At 43.9% G+C, this 17538-nt stretch overlaps 1 long non-coding RNA gene across 2 annotated transcripts in view; it reads right to left on the bottom strand.

The window, feature by feature from the left end:
* Positions 1 to 17538, bottom strand: part of LOC105884754 (uncharacterized) — a 40026-nt gene that overhangs the window by 12992 nt on the left and 9496 nt on the right. Inside the window, exons 4-6 of one of the 2 annotated variants that reach the window (XR_012913666.1) lie at positions 17007 to 17132; positions 12879 to 13035; positions 11010 to 11129 (exon numbers count right to left, since the gene is read on the bottom strand). This is a non-coding gene — a long non-coding RNA (uncharacterized LOC105884754). Of the gene's footprint in view, positions 1 to 11009; positions 11273 to 12878; positions 13036 to 17006; positions 17133 to 17538 lie in introns of both variants that reach the window. The other variant, XR_012913665.1, reaches the window with a different exon arrangement.

Here is a 17538-nt window from a genome sequence, read left to right as displayed (position 1 = left end):
ATGTGATGTTTTTTAAAAAAGATAATTAATTTATATATCACTTGTATAATTTAAAAAATATTATATACATAGAAAAAAAAGTCTAACTCCAATATGCCAGTGATTAATTCCAAGTGATGAGGAGGTGTCAGATTATTCTTTACTCTTCTTTTGAAGAAAAGTTTTATATATTTTTCAGTTTTCCAAAATAAAAAAGTATAATTTAAAAATCAATAAAAATGTAACTTCTAACTTTCAGCTGAACCTGCAATGTCACGCTCTACCTCTTGTGATTAGCCTTTCTTTATTTTTATCTTACACAATTATGCTCTTAAATAAGGACAAATTAGAGTCAGAACACTTAGATCCTCCATTTCTTTCAACAAAAAGGAACAAAATATATTTGGATAACTTTTTTTTTGGTAAAGAGTGCTCTGAAATTAGCAAGGCATGTTCCGTAAGTCATGGAGGACAGTGCTTGGGGACTTCAAGTGCACAGGCTGCGGCCGTTTCATGGAACCCACAAAGACGTTGTGCCTTTGGATTTAAATAGCAGTTGCAACAAACTGCTAAATACTTAAATAACTCTGAGCCACTCTTCCATCATATCCCAAAAGAGAATAGTATAGTGGTTTCGAGCTGAGCTGTCCAATACAGTAGCAATATGTTCTTATTTAAATTTAAATTAATTAAAACTAAACACAAGTAAAAATTGAGTCCTCAGTCAAACTAGCTACATTGCGAGGCTCGGCAGCCACTGTGGCTAGAGGCCACCGCATTGGACAGCAGTCACAGAGCGGGCCCCTTGTCTCCCAAGTGCTGCCGGGCAGCGCTGTGTGAAGCACAGATTCTAGGGCCGGGCTCCCTGGATCCCGGTCCCAGCCCTACCACTTATGAGCTGCTTGGCTGTAAGCAATTTTTACAATCTATTTGCGCCTCAATGACTTCCTCTCTAAAATGAGGGAAATCATAAAAACGTCTCGTTTCCACTGGGTTGTCGTAAGGGTTAAATGACTTACCCAAGCAGAACTTATATTAACATAATAAACACCATATAAATCACAAGATATTATTACTGCCTTTTGCCTCCCTACCTGATGGCAGGAAGTGCCACGTGGCCTCACCATTTCTCACTCCCAGAGGGCCAGGATGTGGAGTGGAAGCAGCCACGCTGTGGCCACCAGGAGAAGATCCTGTTCTCCTGCGCCGGCTGCCCCGCTGGGGACCGCCCACGGCCCGGGGCGAAAGCAGGCACAGCTGTGACGAGGAGGCCACCGCTCAAGCCCATGTCCTGGGCCGCCACGGAGTGGTCAGGGTTTGGATCCTGCAGTTCTGCCCCGACAGAGCAGGCGCCCGCGCAGGGCAGGGGCGGGAGTCTGTGCCTGTCGGAGACCCTCGTCCTCATCGAGAGCTGCCAGCCAGAAGCCCAGTCCAAAGACACGTGCTTGCCACTACGAGGGGTTGCCAGGGCTTATTAAGTGAGAACAACAAGGAGAAAAGTGTCTCAGTCTGCTTAGGAAAGAGCAGAGAAATAGAAATATACGGACACATTTTCTTATGCAAAAGGAAAGGAAAACTCATGTTTTTAAATGGTGAGAGGAGAGAAAGTGAGGGTAGATGTTGAACATGTCTTGTTTTGTAGATCTGACTTTGCAACTATGTAAATATTTGTATAATTATAAAATTAAATACATTTAAAAAGGAATTATTAAAAATTTAAAGCAAAATAAAACAAGTGAACCTAACTATGTAAACAGTTGGTGGCATACACACAGAGGAATTATTTAGCGGTACGTCCCTGGTGGGACATACCCGAAAGACAAAGAGAAAAAAACTAAACAGTTTTCATTAGCCATGTTGTTGATTGTAGTTTTTGTATAATTATCTGAGGCTGATTGTGTATCATGTGGGATATAGCAAATTAGTAATTACACTGGAGTTATTTAGAATGGAAATTTTCAGCATGAGAGAAGGGAGATACTCATACTGCATGGATGTGAGATCCACGAAGAAAAAAGATGCTGTCCTGAATTTGAATTGGACATGTCAGAGTGGATTAATCATTTTGTTAAAGAAACCATATTTCCTACCTTTGTCCACTGAAAATAATAACCATCCCCGAGGCAATGAGCATGCTTACTGCCCAGAATGTGGTCTCTGACTAGTATTCTCCACTGAAAGGAACCAGGAACCCTAAGAGAAATGGCTGATTCTAGGTCTGGGGCAGGATATACCCAACACGAACCTGGAACACACTGTGAAGCCAGGAAGCCACCAGAGAGAATGAAGGTCACGCCAAAAGGGCTCCAGAGCTGACCTGATTGGGTTTTCACTGGCCAAAGACAGAACAACTTAAACATCAATAAATATAATAACTGCAATCTACGTATAAAACATTCAACACATAAACTCCTAATAATATCAATAATAAAAGTAACAAACACAAACATTCATTCATCGCCTTTGCACTATGCCAGGAAACAACTTACTATTTTGAAAACTGGTATGTAAAGGGAAAAATAAAGCTTATAGCCTACTTATCCTATATGAACTGTACCCAAGGTGGCCAAACTGGTGAGGAGGGAAGCTCTCTCTTTACAGAAGATTTCAGTTAGTAAGTGAAGAAAAAAATGATAGGATGAGAATATTTATTAGAGGTTGCCTAATGAATGAATGTAGGCAGTAATCATCAATGACAGCCAACACCTCAAAAAGTAGAGACCACAAGAGACTATGACTTGACGGAGATATCAACACCATCTACGAAACAGCCGTGCTGCCCCCAGAGCGACAGCGCCCTCGTCTGTACAGCCAGTTCTCAGGAGACACGGCAGACAGAGGCACAAGTTAATGACACCAGAGGGATACAGTCAGGGACATTCTGACATCCTACAAAACAAGCATTCAGGTTTCTTCAACACCGTCAACAGTGCCAGTGAGAACCACCACACTGGAGAGAGAAGGGAGTGCAGAGAGGAAGACAGACAGACAGACAGACACACACACACAGAGAGACAGAAAAGACACAGACAGAGAGACAGAGAGACAGAAAGAGACACACAGAGACAAAAGAGACACACACACAGAGAGCGAGAGAGACAGAAAGAGACACACACACACAGAGACAAAAGAGACACACACACAGAGAGCGAGAGAGACAGAAAGAGACACACACACACAGACAGAAAAGACAAAGAGAGAGAGAGACAGAAAGAGACACACACACACAGAGACAGAAGAGACACACACAGAGAGAGCGAGAGACAGAAAGACAAACACACAGAGAGACAGAAAAGACACAGAGAGAGACAGAAAGAGACACACACACACAGAGACAGAAGAGACACACACAGAGAGAGCGAGAGAGACAGAAAGAGACACAGAGAGAGAGAGAGAGAAAGAGACACAGAGAGACAGAAAGAGACACAGAGAGACGGAAAGAGACAGAGACAGAGGCAGAGGGAGAGGCAGAGGGAGACGTGGTAGGAGATTAAAGAGACACAGCCATGAATCAATACACAGGCCAATTTAGATCCAAATTCAAACAAACAACAACAACAAACCAAACAACTGTGGAAAAAAAGAAGACAGGAAAATATAAACACCAACTATATACCTGGTAATATGAAGTCATATTATTAAGGTTTTTTTTATTTAAAAAAATTTTTTTGAAGTCATATTATTAATGTTTTTGTTTGTTATTTCTTCATTAATGTTTTTAGGAGTGATAATGATATCATAGGTTTTTTTCTTATAAAGAGTCCCTTTATTTTAGAGATGGGGCAACAATGTTGACAGATGAAATTACTAAATGTCTGGGATTTGCGGCAAAATAATCTGTTATGTGTGTGAGGATGGACAGGGAGAGAAAGTAGGTAAGGCTATAAAGGAATAAAATTGACCCAGGAGTTGAGAATTGCTGGAACTGGGTAACGGGTATGTAATTCCCTTTTCTTTGTTGCTTTGTCTCTGCTGTTGCTGCTGTCCACTCTGGCTCGCAGGTTAGAGCCCCCGGGTTTCTGCCCTCCTCTCGCCCCACGTGGACCCCCGCAGGTCCTGAGAACTCTAGGTGTAGAGGTGTCCCAGCCTCCTCTCCGCCATCTCCCGGCCGCCAGCCAGTCCCAACCACGACACCTCACAGCTGGGCCACCTCAGTCGCCTCTCACCAGATCCTGCCCTGCTCTTGTTACACGGAATGAATCACGTGTAAAGACAGTGATTGTGTTTCGACCTGAAGGGCATGAAGTTTGCCAGACCAGCTGGGGCGGGGCCGGCCCAGACAAGAACAGAATGTGCAAATGCACAGTGGTGTCTGTCGGCGCCAGGCAATGGCACGGAGCTACCAAGCAGCGATGGGACACAAGGCTGGAGAGGGACAAAAGAGATGAGGGACACGAGGACAAGAATGCCATGTTATGTTTTGCTGTTGACTGAAGGACCAGTCATCGAGGAATTCTCGACAGCAAGTGACATGACAAGAAAGAACCGTGGGGCCAATGTGGAGGAGGAGGAGTTGGAGGTGCTTGAATGTGGAGCCGAGAGGCCACCTGGGAGGCTGCTGCAACTGCTCAGGTGAGAGACAGTAAGCAACTGCACTAGGAAGGTGACAACGGGAATGGAGAGGTGGGCAAGATATTTGTAGGAAGACAAATCAGTGAGATTTGGTGGTTAACCGATGTGCAGTTAGTGAGCAAGGAATCTAGGCTCGGGGTGGGATGTAGGGCCATTAACTAGGGTAGCACATTCAGAAAGAGGATCCGGGTTTTCTGGGCAGCGGGGTGCAAGGAGCTGAGTATTGCACATGCTGGCTTTGAACTGGATCTGTAAGTGCTGGGTATGTTGGCTGGCGGGAAATCCAGGCTGAGGCACCCAGCAAGTAGCTGGATATTCGAGGCAAGCTGAGTAAGACAATCCACATGACAAAAATGTACTTTTATATGCAACATGTAGTCCAAAATAAATAAATAAATAAAATCAGCTGATTTTAGCAAATTCCATAGCAAAATAGCAACAATAAAGAAGTAATTCTCAGCCGGGCATGGTGGCTCACGCCTGTAATCCTAGCACTCTGGGAGGCTGAGGCGGGTGGATTGCTCGAGGTCAGGAGTTCGAAACCACCCTGAGCGAGACCCCATCTCTACTAAAAAATAGAAAGAAATTAATTGACCAACTAAAAATATATATACAAAAAAATATTAGCCGGGCGTGGTGGCGCATGCCTGTAGTCCCAGCTACTCGGGAGGCTGAGGCAGGAGGATCACTTGAACCCAGGAGTTTGAGGTTGCTGTGAGCTAGGCTGATGCCACGGCACTCACTCTAGCCTGGGCAACAAAGTGAGACTCTGTCTCAAAAACAAAAAAAAAAAAAAAGAAGAAGAAGTAATTCTGAGTAGTAAATGTGAAAGTACCTGAATAATTTTGAAATTAAGCAGCCTGATCTGGCTTTTTAACAATCTTTCAGCTTCCTTCCCTTCTTTACTCTGCTCCTATTTTCTGTTCCCTCCCTTCCTTCTCCTTTCTTCCTGCATTTAAAAATACACATTTATGAAGAGTTTATTATATGCCAGACTGGTACTGGAAACATGATGAATGTAAAAAAGGGTCTGAATACAATGGATTTGGCATGTGCTCACATAGGTGTTACAGCCGAGTAGGGAAGATGGACTTGAACAAATGTTCAAAAAATAATTGTTTAATTAGCAGCTGTGGAAGTCCTAAGGAGAGGTGTGTGGCAAAATGGTCCACATACTAGGGGCCTTAAGGAAGGGTCAGTCACAAGGTGCTGATTTCACTGAGAACAATGAATAGGAGATTTACTAAGTGAAGGAGCCACGAAGCTCGGCACGAGCAAAGTTCCAGGGCGGGGAGAGCAGTGAGGAACTGAAGGAAGGCCGTAGGACTGGGGTTCCGAGATAAAGGGGGGCACAAATAAGATGAGCTGGAGAGGCAGGTGGGGCCACCCATGCAAGACCTAGGCTATGTGAAGGGTGGTGTCTGTCTTGCAGGGTAAATAGGAAGCTACTGAAGAATTTTAAGTAGGAAATGATATGATCAGATTTGCATTTTAAAAATGTAACTCTTTCTGCTGCGTGAAGAACTGGTGAAAGGGCTTCAGAATGGTTGAGGGAAAACCAACTAGAAGGCTAGCATAGGAATCTAGGTGACGGTGGCTGGATGAAAAGGTGGCAATGAGGTGGTAACAGCCATTGGTTTTGGTGGTGATTAGGCAATGGGTGAAAGAGACAGCTCTCGAGAGTGGGCATTTGTATTCAGTCCACTTTGAGATTTTGCCACAGCTGTGATGAAGACAGAGGTTTAGGGTCATATATATAGGAAAGCTATGGAAGAGAAAGATCAAGGAATTCAGTCAAATGGTGTTTGTGTCATTGCGGAACAACTACCTTGCCCTCCATGAACTTAGGATCTGCTAAGATGAGCCTGGTACCCAAGAGCCATTTATAGTGCTTGAGATCAGATGAACACTGGCTAAGAGAGTTAGCTAAGAGAGATGCTGACACCGTGTGACTTAGGAGTCAAGAGAATGGAAGGGCTAGCGTGGTCCAGGTCAGACAGCTCTTTCTACAGAACGAAGCACATGAGCAGCTTTCAAAATCCTTTTAACTCTTCCCTAAAATCCATATAGCAAACTCAATGTGTCTGGCATAACACTGGAAACAGGTATTTCTTGTGCTCACATTAAATACCAACCATGCTCATTTTGTGGACACCTCCTTCTAACAAAAGTATACACATTCTGCTCTTGACAAGCAACTGATATCTATAAATGCCAAAAATCAAACCTAGACATTTTAAATATTTGTTATCATTAGATCCCATTGTATAAACTTTTAAAAAATAATAAAGCAAATTTCTATTTGGGTAGGAAAGTGGCAAATTAGAAATGTACAATTAGCACTTAAATAAATGGATAGAAGTAGCTCAGGAACTCTTTGCACGCTGCAGCCATGTGACACCGCCCAGGTTTGCAGCTTTGCAAGTGGTTTTGTTCTCACAAAGTGAGACGCAGCAGGCGCTCTCTGGCTTGGGCTCAGAGACCCAGGGTCTGCCTGGACCTGGAAACAGCGGCAGAGCGCAATCTGTTCCAAGGCCCCGTCCTCAGCACCCGAGGAGGACAGACCTTGCTCATCACACAGGGAGAAAAGTCGTTCTTTTTCTGCCACACTGTTAATGTCGGGGGAGGACCTGGGAGGGAGTGGGCACACAGAAAGGGTGACTTTGCCTTTTGCTCTGTGTACTTCTCTATCATTTGCATGTTAAAAGTTAGAATTCTACTAATATAATTTTTTTAAACGAAAAATGAATATTTTTCTTTTACCTACATACCTCATGATATCCCTCAATTCCCCTGGTTCAGATTTATGTGAAAACAATTGGTTTCCATGTTATGTGAAGGAGCCCATGGTCTACTCAAAGATGGTGAAGCTCTCAGTATGAGCTTCCAAAGCAAATAACTGGTTATTTTAACCCTAGTTACTGCATTCTTCAAAAGGCTCAGGGTTACATGCCCAAGCCCTTGGGGAGGCCCATAACCACTAACTGTGCGGGGCTATTAATGAGGAGGTGGCAGACACAGGCAGCAGGAGTCTCGTGTGCTGAGACAACACACAGAAGGGTCTGCAGGAAGACGTGCAAAGGGAGATTCCTGACATTGTGCAGGTCACATGTCCCACTCTTCCCCCAAATCTGGGAGGGAACAATAAGCTGGCTGGCATTTGCTAACCTTTAATGGTGCAGACTGTTGACCCATACAGTAGAGCATTCTAAATAGCAAACGAGGGGAAAACAGCATCTCGTTAAAGTCAATATGAGAAGGACACTTTACGATCACATCGATCTCATGGGCTGGGGTACTGAAAACATGACATGACATCCCCAAAGGAGAGACTGCATGAAATGAATAGAAAGGTGTTGGAGACATACTGATGAAGCCGAGTACCTTCTACTTGTTCCTCCAGATCCGCCCTCTGCCCTTCCTCAACCTGTTCTGTGCTCCTGCCTTGACAGACACCAACAGGCTGCAGGTGCCCCACCCCCAGCCCTGGCTTCTGGGTGGGGCCGTGGCTGCTCACAGGAAAGGAAGGGAGAGAGCTGGGCGCCTACTGCCCTGTTCTCTCTGGGGCTTGCCTGGGGCTGGCCGTGTCTCTCGTGTGGCCTGAGCTCCACACACGAGTATTTTCTCCAGGTCTAGTGATCTCCTTCCCTCGCCTCTCCATGCCTGGGGTGATAGGGCTTCCCACTGTTATTAGCCCTGGCTGTACTGCAGTGTCCCTACACCTTGCCCATCCTTTGTAATATGCCCTTTATTCAATTCTCAAATCATTCAATTTGAGCATGTCATTTTTTTTCCTGCCAAGTCTCAGATATACCATGAAAGGAAGTTCTTAATTAGAGTTCTGGTGTCCTGAAAGTTCTGGTGGACATTTGTCATTCTTTCTGTACCTTCCATGACCTCCCTCCCCCAGCACCACCCAGCATCTGAGCTTTCTTGTCTGGGGATTTTTCTACCTCATGAGTTTTGATGGGAGGAAGAGACCAAAAACTCCAGACACTCACTTCCCAGCCTCCCTTGCAGCTAGGGCTTAGACATGTGATCCAAGCTCAACCAATCAGATGATGTGTGACTCCTGGCATGACATGGGATGAGCAGGTTCCACAGGGAACCCATTCTGGCTGGGCAGCAGCACTGAGAGCAAGGGCAGTTTCCAGAGCGAGCCGCAGAGTCGGGCATCAGGCGTGGAGTGTGGTGGTGCTGCTGGCGGAGTCTACACCCAGCAGTGGTGGCAGACTGGTTCTCTGCAGAGTCCGTGTGTTGCCTGAACGACCCAGAGCTGTTATACAGCTTGAAACTAAGAACGCTGCCTGACATGAAAACCAAGCCAACTCTTTCTGACCCACAGACTCTGGCATCCTAAAATCCTCATCTTATCTCATTTTAAGTTACAAAATTAATCCATGTTTGAGCATCCACTGTGTTTCCGTTACTGTGCTAGGTGCTGCAAAGGTAATTAAGATTGACAAGTCAGTAACTACAGTGACCACCACACACACATGATGGAGCCTTGGTTTTTGGAATAGAGATAAAAAGTGACTAATCCTGACGGGAAGGGTTTGGAGTGTGAGGGAAGAGCAGGAGTAGGGAGTGGCGGTGTGGAACTGCCTGGGGACGAAGGTGACTGGAAGGGCTGGCGGAGAGCAGAGGAGGGGCTGCGGGCTGGGGCTGGGAAAGTGAGCCCAGGCCCAGCTGCAACCTCTGGACTCACTCTCTGGGCGAGCAGGCGCAGCGCTGGCACGGGCTGGGAAGACGGACTGAAGAGGGGGGAAGGAAGCAAGAAACCTTCGCACAAAGATCCACCACCACGGCCCCCGTGGACTTGGAAAGGGAGAGGTCCAAGAACACTGAAAGAGGCAGGAGTCAGGGACTGCGCTCTGCGGGGCGTGGAGGACCGAGCACTCCAAGATGGTCCTCAAGTTCCAGCTCAAGAGGGCGCTCGGGGCAACGCTTCTAACTGATATGGGGACCCTTCGAGTGCCGGTTTGGGGTGGAGGGAGAAAAATGGTATTGGCTTTAGGCATTCCCAAATCTTTTCTGTTTTAAGGATGGACTAACACATGCTTTTTTCTAAGCTGGGATCTTGTCTCAAATCACTGCTCTGTTCAGAAGAGAGGATGGGGTTGTTTTAAACCTGGTTGCTACCACTCAATTTCCTTGCTATTTATGGGGCTATTCTATTTGCTATAGGCATACCACAGCCTCAGATCATATCATCGTCTGGGGTGTTCCCAGGCTGGCAGTTCGGTACATATAGCTCTTTGGAAGGGCTAAAAGTAAGCTCTTTAAAGTCTCCCCAAATGTACCTTCTCTCCACCGTGGGGTGTCAGTGTGGCTGGACCTGCGTATCCGGCCCACTGCCGGTCCCTGCCTAGGGAGGTCACTGGGCCCAGCACCAACAGGAGCCCTCTCCTCGGCCTGCCATTGGCCTTCTCTGTTCCTTCCCTGGCTCTGGTTTCTCCTGCCAAGCTCAGTTCTAAGAGCTGGCAATAACTAGCCAGGCCTTCCCCAAACATTCTTTTTATGTCAACTTAGAAACTTCAAGAACGTATTTGGATCTGCTTCCTATGGCACTACAGCGCATTTGTGGCAGCATTTGCCTCCGCTATAAATAGTAGTTCTCCTAGCTGGCTTTTTATTAAGAAGTGTGTGGATCTAGCGTCTGATGTCATCTTGCTACCGGTGTACACTTTGCTAAAAGAAACACATTTTACCAATGAATAACTTTCATTTACAAATTCCCAGCTAGCACCATGCAATAAGTACTATCCTATAATGTTACTCATTTCTGAAAGTACAAAACGATAACTGGTATAGGCTTGGAGATGTTTTCTGGAAACCAAATACAGGAACAGCTTTGTTATTCCACACCTAGTGAAACAGATATGAGGTCCTTTATTCATTTCTGCTTTCTTCTTTAACAATTGTCTATAAAGTGGTGATAGTCTCTACCAGACCAAGAGCTCTCGGAGAATGGAACCAACTTCTAATCCATATCTAAATCCACACCACCTGGTACAATGCATGTTACATGGTTGGGGTCAAATAAAAGTTGGTTGAATTAATCAATACATGGCAAGATAACTCAGAGAGATGGGAGTAATTCCCTCAGCCATGGTGACTGCACAAGTGACATTGTTTGGGCACTGGTAACGCTTGAGGCAGAGTTGGTGACTACGACCATGTACTGTGAACATTTCAAATGAGTAGGGAAACTTACTCATGTATAAGCAAGGCAGTAATGAAACCAACACTGTCCTGGAGATTTTTCTGAAGTTCTAACTGTGTTATATAAGCAATAAATTATGAAAGCCGAGCATGTGAATAAAATTTAATGTGGTCATAAATTTTATGACAAAGTTAATCTGACACATTTAATGATATGCATAATTGGTATTATGCAGCACTGTAATCAGACATTAATAATAAGCAGTTCATACCAATGACTGTAATGACTTTACCTGAGTTCACCAAACCAGCTGCTTGCTATTTTCTCCCTTCTCACCGGTCAGCTCTCCGTGCCCGCAGCCCCATCAGTGGTGATGCGGTAACCGAACCCTCGCTGCCCAGACACAGAAGCCCTGCGGAAGACAGTCTCGGGCAGGGAAGGCTCTCTGCGCCCTTCCTCCACTGAAACACCTCGGGCAGCCCCTGGACCTCCCCCTTTCCGTGTGTTCCAGCAACTCCCCACTCCAGTGTCTGCATCTCTGCCTGAAAGATTTTTCTGAAATTAAAGAAAACCTCTATGACCCAAAGAAGAAATTAACACCCCCCACCCCAGAAGCTCTTACCAATGACCAAATGGACCTGGAGGATAAAATCCTCATCCCCTCCCCCTCGGGGCAGGGCAGTAATGCCAGGCTTGTCTTCCACACTGACTTGCAGATTCTTCAGTGGGCTGCCCACAGTGGCACATGACTTAGGAACACACCTTGGACAGCCTTCCTTTCCATGCCTCACTCCTCCATTCCCCCACCGGTGTCATGCGGCATTGCCTCCAAAATAAACCACTGGCACTCGGTCCTTGTCTCCAGATCCCACTCTGGGGGAACCCAGAATAATACACTGCTCCCTGGTGGGGCTAAAGGTCCCTGAGACGTCCTCAATCACCCACTTTAAAGGCTCTTCCTGCTCTACACACATGCACATACATGTGCACGCACGTGCGCGCGCGCGCACACACGTGCGACCAGTCACACCCAGGCTTCCTGGAGGCCAGTTACTTGCAGGTAGCAGAAGAGCTGCACTCTAAGCCTATGCTGCCTGTCATGGGCCCCAGAAAGATGAAAGAACTATCACTGGAAGGCTGAAAAACATTCTCCGGATCAATGACAAGTAGGAACTGGTGGAGGGCAGGAGTCCACCTGGTTCAAGCAGAGAGGGGGCAGAAGAGAGAGCCTGAGCTGAGAGTCCCATTGCTCAGAAAAGGCTGCTCCAGTTGCCAGATCTACCGCAACTGTGCAGTCTAGGCATCCCTGGGCAGTAGGTCTCTGGTGATGCTGATGTCTACACCAACAGTTCCCATCTCACTCTTCTCAGGGGGGGGGCCAGGACAGTCCAGGGACTTCCAACCTGCAGTTAGGCTCAAACAGTCTTGATGGAATCACAAAAGCACGTTCACGCTTTCGGGAGGACTCATAGCTCCTTTTCTATTTTCATGGTTGGGAAGTGCTTTAGAACAGAAGGGGGAAGGGATATTTCTGTTAAATAAAAGGCAAAGAAAGGGGAAACTCGTGGTAACCAAGACAAATCACCTCATTTACATCTGTCCCACTCTGCCTGCTGCAGCCCTGGGGTGGGGTGGAAACAAAGCGATGCCACGTACAGAGGGATCTTATGCCACCCTCCTGCAGTGGGGTGCAGTTTAGAGGGGCGAGTGATTGAGACAGAGACCCACAGAGTGTTTCATTCCAAACCAGAAACAGAAATGTACAAAATACAGCCTTCCTAGTGTCAGAAGAGAACTGTGCAGTGGTAGTGGTGACCTACCCAAAACAGAAAAGAGGACCACATGAGGTAGAGAACCAAGCCTATATGGTCCCCGGTCCCCGTGCCACTGCTCACGACCCTGCAATTTTGGGAAGGTCACTTAAAGTCTCTGGGCCTTGGTTTCTCCATCTATGAAACAGGGCCAAGACTATCCATCATAAAGTCGGGTATGAGGCCTGTGTGGGGCGCACAAGGACTACGTGCTGCTAATGGCCAGGAACAGACTCTGGGGTCCGGCTGAACAGGCTGAAATCCCTGCTTGTCACGCGGCAGCAGGGCCCTGGGCAATCTACGTGTCCTTCATTTCCTCATCTGCAAATCAAAATAATAAAAGTACCTACTTCATAAGATCATTCCCGGCTGGGTGTGGTGGTTCACGGCTGTAACTGCAGCACTTTGGGAGGCCAAGGTGGGAGGATTGCTTGAGGCTAGGAGTTCGTGACCTGCCTGGACAACATGGCAAGACCCCATCTCTTCATAAAGGATTCCCGTGATTAACTGAAATAAAGCATATATAGAATTAAGCATGGTACTTGATACTTATTATATTAGCTATTAAGAGTAATATGTAAATAGAGGTATTATATGGATGCTTAGGACACTGTAAATAAACCCTTTGCTTTCTGCGTTAGTTTTGAGCCCTTTCAGATGGCTAAAGGCAGAATTTGTATATAGAAATACGGTGTACTTGTCTCTGCTCTCGAGACAGAGGGTTTACCCGGTTACTGAAACTTGGTTAGTGGATGTTGAGCTGTCATGAGGCCTAACATTTAGTTCTAGTTACTAGATTAAATATTTGCTTTGGATGGTATTTGATTGCCAGGTTCTAGATTTTTCTGGTTGGCAAAGTCTTTGTATTTTGTAAAGAGGCAAAAATTGATAAACTGACCACAGAACAGGTGTGCTATTTTCAAGGTATATTAAACCATGATTTGCTATAACATTGTTCCTGTTGGCATCAAATTCAGAATGAAGTGAACTTTCTTTATTTGGTGAAGAAGCATTGAGCGGAAGAGTTAGGACAGTATCTTAGTTATCTTTTTTTTCCTTCAAATTATTGTGGTTTAAACATCTTGAGCTATTGTTACCATTGTCTTTTCTCCCTACCTTCAATTTGCTAAATAAATGACCAGGTACATTTCTATTTCACAGAATTTTTTTTTTTTTTTTTTTTTTTAGACCAATACAAGTGCATTGATATTTCACAGAATTTTTTAACAAAAGAAAATGTAATTCAACATTCAACATCAAACATTACAGCATTAATCAACATTAAACATTACAATTTAAAACAAATCTCACAAAGACACAAATGTGATGAGACTAAGTTTCGTTACAGTCCACTTCCCTGTGGTTTCCTCTCAGGCACATTCTTTGCTGCTAAGCTTCCAACATAATCTGAAAACGAGGCAAATGCATTTTGGAAAACAAAACTCATCTTAAGCAAAATCTTAAGCATCTCAAAATAACATTGTTGACAAAGTTTTAAAAATTAATAGTCCATTAGGTTAAAAGTTTGGATGCCTGGGTGCTTCTGCCCGGAAACACGCTCTTTGAGGAACTTCCATGTCTGTGTAATATGACAGTCACATGACACTTTCCAAATACTAATGCAAACACACCATGTGAGGAAAACTGATATTCCATCTTTTTGAAAACATCTTGGGAAATGATCTTGGTATTTATAAAATGAAGTTCTCTTTGGGTGGTACCATAAGACACGTTAAGCCAATCAGCTTCTAACTGTTAAAAGAACAGTTATAAGTACAAACAGTACTAGGTGCACAACAGGGATGGGAGAGGGGCAACAGAAGAAAGGACTTTTTTCATTAAGTCACAAGAAAGACACATTAATAAACCTTCAAACTGATAAGGAAATATAAATGATTCACAAATACATTCATCAGGTCATCAAATCCTGTTAAATCCCTAATTGGGAAGAGCAATGTGTATAATCTATATATTTAAAACCATGGGCTTGCTTTGCACAGTGTCGATTTACTTCTCAGCATGTTTTTAACACGTTTTCCAAAAGGAAATATGGGTAAATTGTACATATCTACTGGTAGGCACCAAAACGTAACCTGCTCAACATATGCATTCTTCCTATAGTGAAACATTTGAATGGTGTGAAGATGAGAAAAATAAATGCTCTATCATTATGTTGTGGCCAGCTTTAAGGCATGTGAATTTTGTCTTCAGGCAACAAAAGATTAAAACCCAGATATTAAAAAGCAGTGCTGTGTAACACCTTATCCCTCTATCCTCAGAATGTCAGATCACAAAATATCACTTACATAATTGCTTGTAGTTTATTCCTTTGCTTTCCTCTTTTCTTTTTGCATCTTTGTAACAATTTTTTAAAAGTGGAAGCATAATTGTTGTCATGTCAACAGCTGCAGAAATGATTAAGAGGTATGGAAAAGCATAACAGGAATGCCAATAATCTGCTTCCAGCAGTAATACATACTGAACATCGTGCAGGGACAAAAGAGAAAGAAGAATAGAGAGAGGGGTCTATCATCTTTAAGAGTTTTCAAACTAAACTTCATTGCTTGATAGGAACAAAAGATCTCACATTTAAAGTTAAATCAGAGCTAACACTCGCTAAAACACTGCATCACCAGCCCTGGAATCAGGAGAATTGACTTTTTGAGGGACAGTGTTTTAGGAGGAGGAATTCAGGCTTTCAGAGCTGGGGACAGGAAATAATTCTACCTCTGCCAGTTGAGTGACCTATAGCAAATCAGTTTACCTCTGCCAGACTACATCCACAATTTTGTACATCTAAAAATTTAATATTAATAACCACCTGAAAGTCTCATGCTGAGATGAATATGTATTTGTGAATGGTATATTGGTTTTTAAATAGCACTCTGCAAATATAAGCTATTGTTTTGTTGTTATTTGTGAAATATACTAGTTAATTTTATCCAGCTCTATATACCTACATATGCTCTTAGTGATGTCTTTTCAATAAAGGTTTATTTATTTATTTCTTGAAGCATGCTAGAGACAGCCCATCAATAGTTAAAGGTTTGTGCATAAGATGATTTGCCTAATGGGATTAACTGGATGCTTTTCTTAAACATGTAACCTTGAGTCCACCTTACAAAATAGTGTTTTGATTAGAGCAATATACATAATAAAGGTTACTTTAGTTTCTTAGACATTAAACATCATTCACAAAAGAGAAGTACTTTTGAAAGAGATGTATTTATGTTGGAAAGAAAGGATTTCTATTTCCAATTATGAATGATTTATTGGTGAAAGCAAACAATAGCCTGTCTGAGAGGCACTCCTATTAGCATCCTTATGTGTAGTTTGCAAGGTTGACGTAGAGGCAAAAATGCCCTGATGGTGCCCATGGATGTTATATGGATTTTAGTAATATTAACAAGAAATTCTCTTTTAGGCATCCAAGAAAACTCTATTAAAATACATTTATTAGGGTTGGAGAAAATATCAAGACTACAAAGAAAGTTAAAAAATTACACTTCTAACCAAAGATGATAATAAATCAATGTGTTGACATACACTCTCCCAATCTTCCATAATTACAGTTTATAGAAATTTTCTGTAAATACAACCTATAATTATTTTGTATCTTTTTTGCACTTAATATCAAATAGACTTCTAAAGATTTTTAAAGGGTGATTGTCTCAAATACATGGAGAAATGTATTTCAGTGGAAAGAATTCAGTGGGCAACAGAGATATCATGAAGAGGCCCAAATATTTTTCATCCCACTGAACAGGAACAAACATGTTCTCATTTAGAGTGAGCCGGATAACTGAGCTGACGTAGGCCTCTGCATAGTCCCGTCTAGCAGTGATCACAGGGAACAACAGCAACAAAAAAATTCTCTAAATTTGCAGCAGTGTCATTTCTTCAAACTCCCCAATCCCACCTACTACCAGCTCTGTGCTTCAGGCCTGAAATGGATCTCCCTGAAGCAATGACAGAATTTTTGCCAAGTGGCTGGGATATAAACACCCATTTGGTTGCACAGTGAGACATATGCTCTAAGAAAACTGGTTCAAAACAGGCAAGTGGGCCTCTCTAGAATACACGAGAGCACTTGACAATAGCTCATCTTCAAAGCTTCACGCCTGCGCTTCCAGGGAGCTCTCCGTTCCCTCACTGGGGAAAGGGGGCGCATTGTTTCCCTGATTCCTTACACTAATGAACTGCTATAAATCTGCTTTAGATATTCCAGGGAGCCCTAACTTCAGCTTCTGGGCAATGCTGAGGATGCACCCTATATTCCAGACTCACCTTTTGCAAGGTGTGCTCTCAGCATTGTGGGTGATTTCCAGGGGAGAATGTTCTATTTACAGAACTACTGTCCCAGCACAATAGAAAATCATTTATGAAGATGGGAGAGACTGGGAAAGCGCTCCACTCCTAACGCCAGCACAAGGCCAGCCTCCCTCCCCGCTCCCCGGGAGAGTGTGAGGAGCGCTCACCTGTGAGGAACCACTTCCTCATGCTGTCGCAGGAGCGGGCACGGAAGGTCCTCCCAAGGGGACGTGGTCATACACTTCGGAGCCCAAGAGTGTGCCGTGAGGTCAGACAGGCGAGAGGCCGGCTGGCTGAGACAGGGGACGGAGGAAGAAAGGCTCAGCCAGGGACAGCGTCTCCACACACCCTATTTTCAGCCTCAAACGCTGAAACCAAATCCATCTCTCAGAGAGTACATTTTAAAATGGAATATTTTTAAAACAAGAATATTTTTAAAAGGCCCATTAAAATTTTTCATACACTAAAGCAAAGGAAACCACTCTCCATTGACAGAATGTACCAATGAAACACAATGATTACCTTCACCTTTAATTTATAGGCAGCCAGATTCATAATCCTTGAAGTTGCTTAAATTTGAAAATGGGAATGACAACATAAAATGTATAACATTGAGGACTTTCCAATTAAATCCCTAGATAGAAATGAAAAAAAAAATAAAATGTCATATTAAAAAAAGCCAAATCTTGAGTTGTGAAG

The sequence above is a fragment of the Microcebus murinus genome, chromosome 20 (assembly GCF_040939455.1).
Source record: "Microcebus murinus isolate Inina chromosome 20, M.murinus_Inina_mat1.0, whole genome shotgun sequence".
In the NCBI taxonomy this organism is placed as follows: Eukaryota; Metazoa; Chordata; class Mammalia; order Primates; family Cheirogaleidae; genus Microcebus; species Microcebus murinus.
This window is presented reverse-complemented; position numbering and strand designations above follow the sequence as displayed.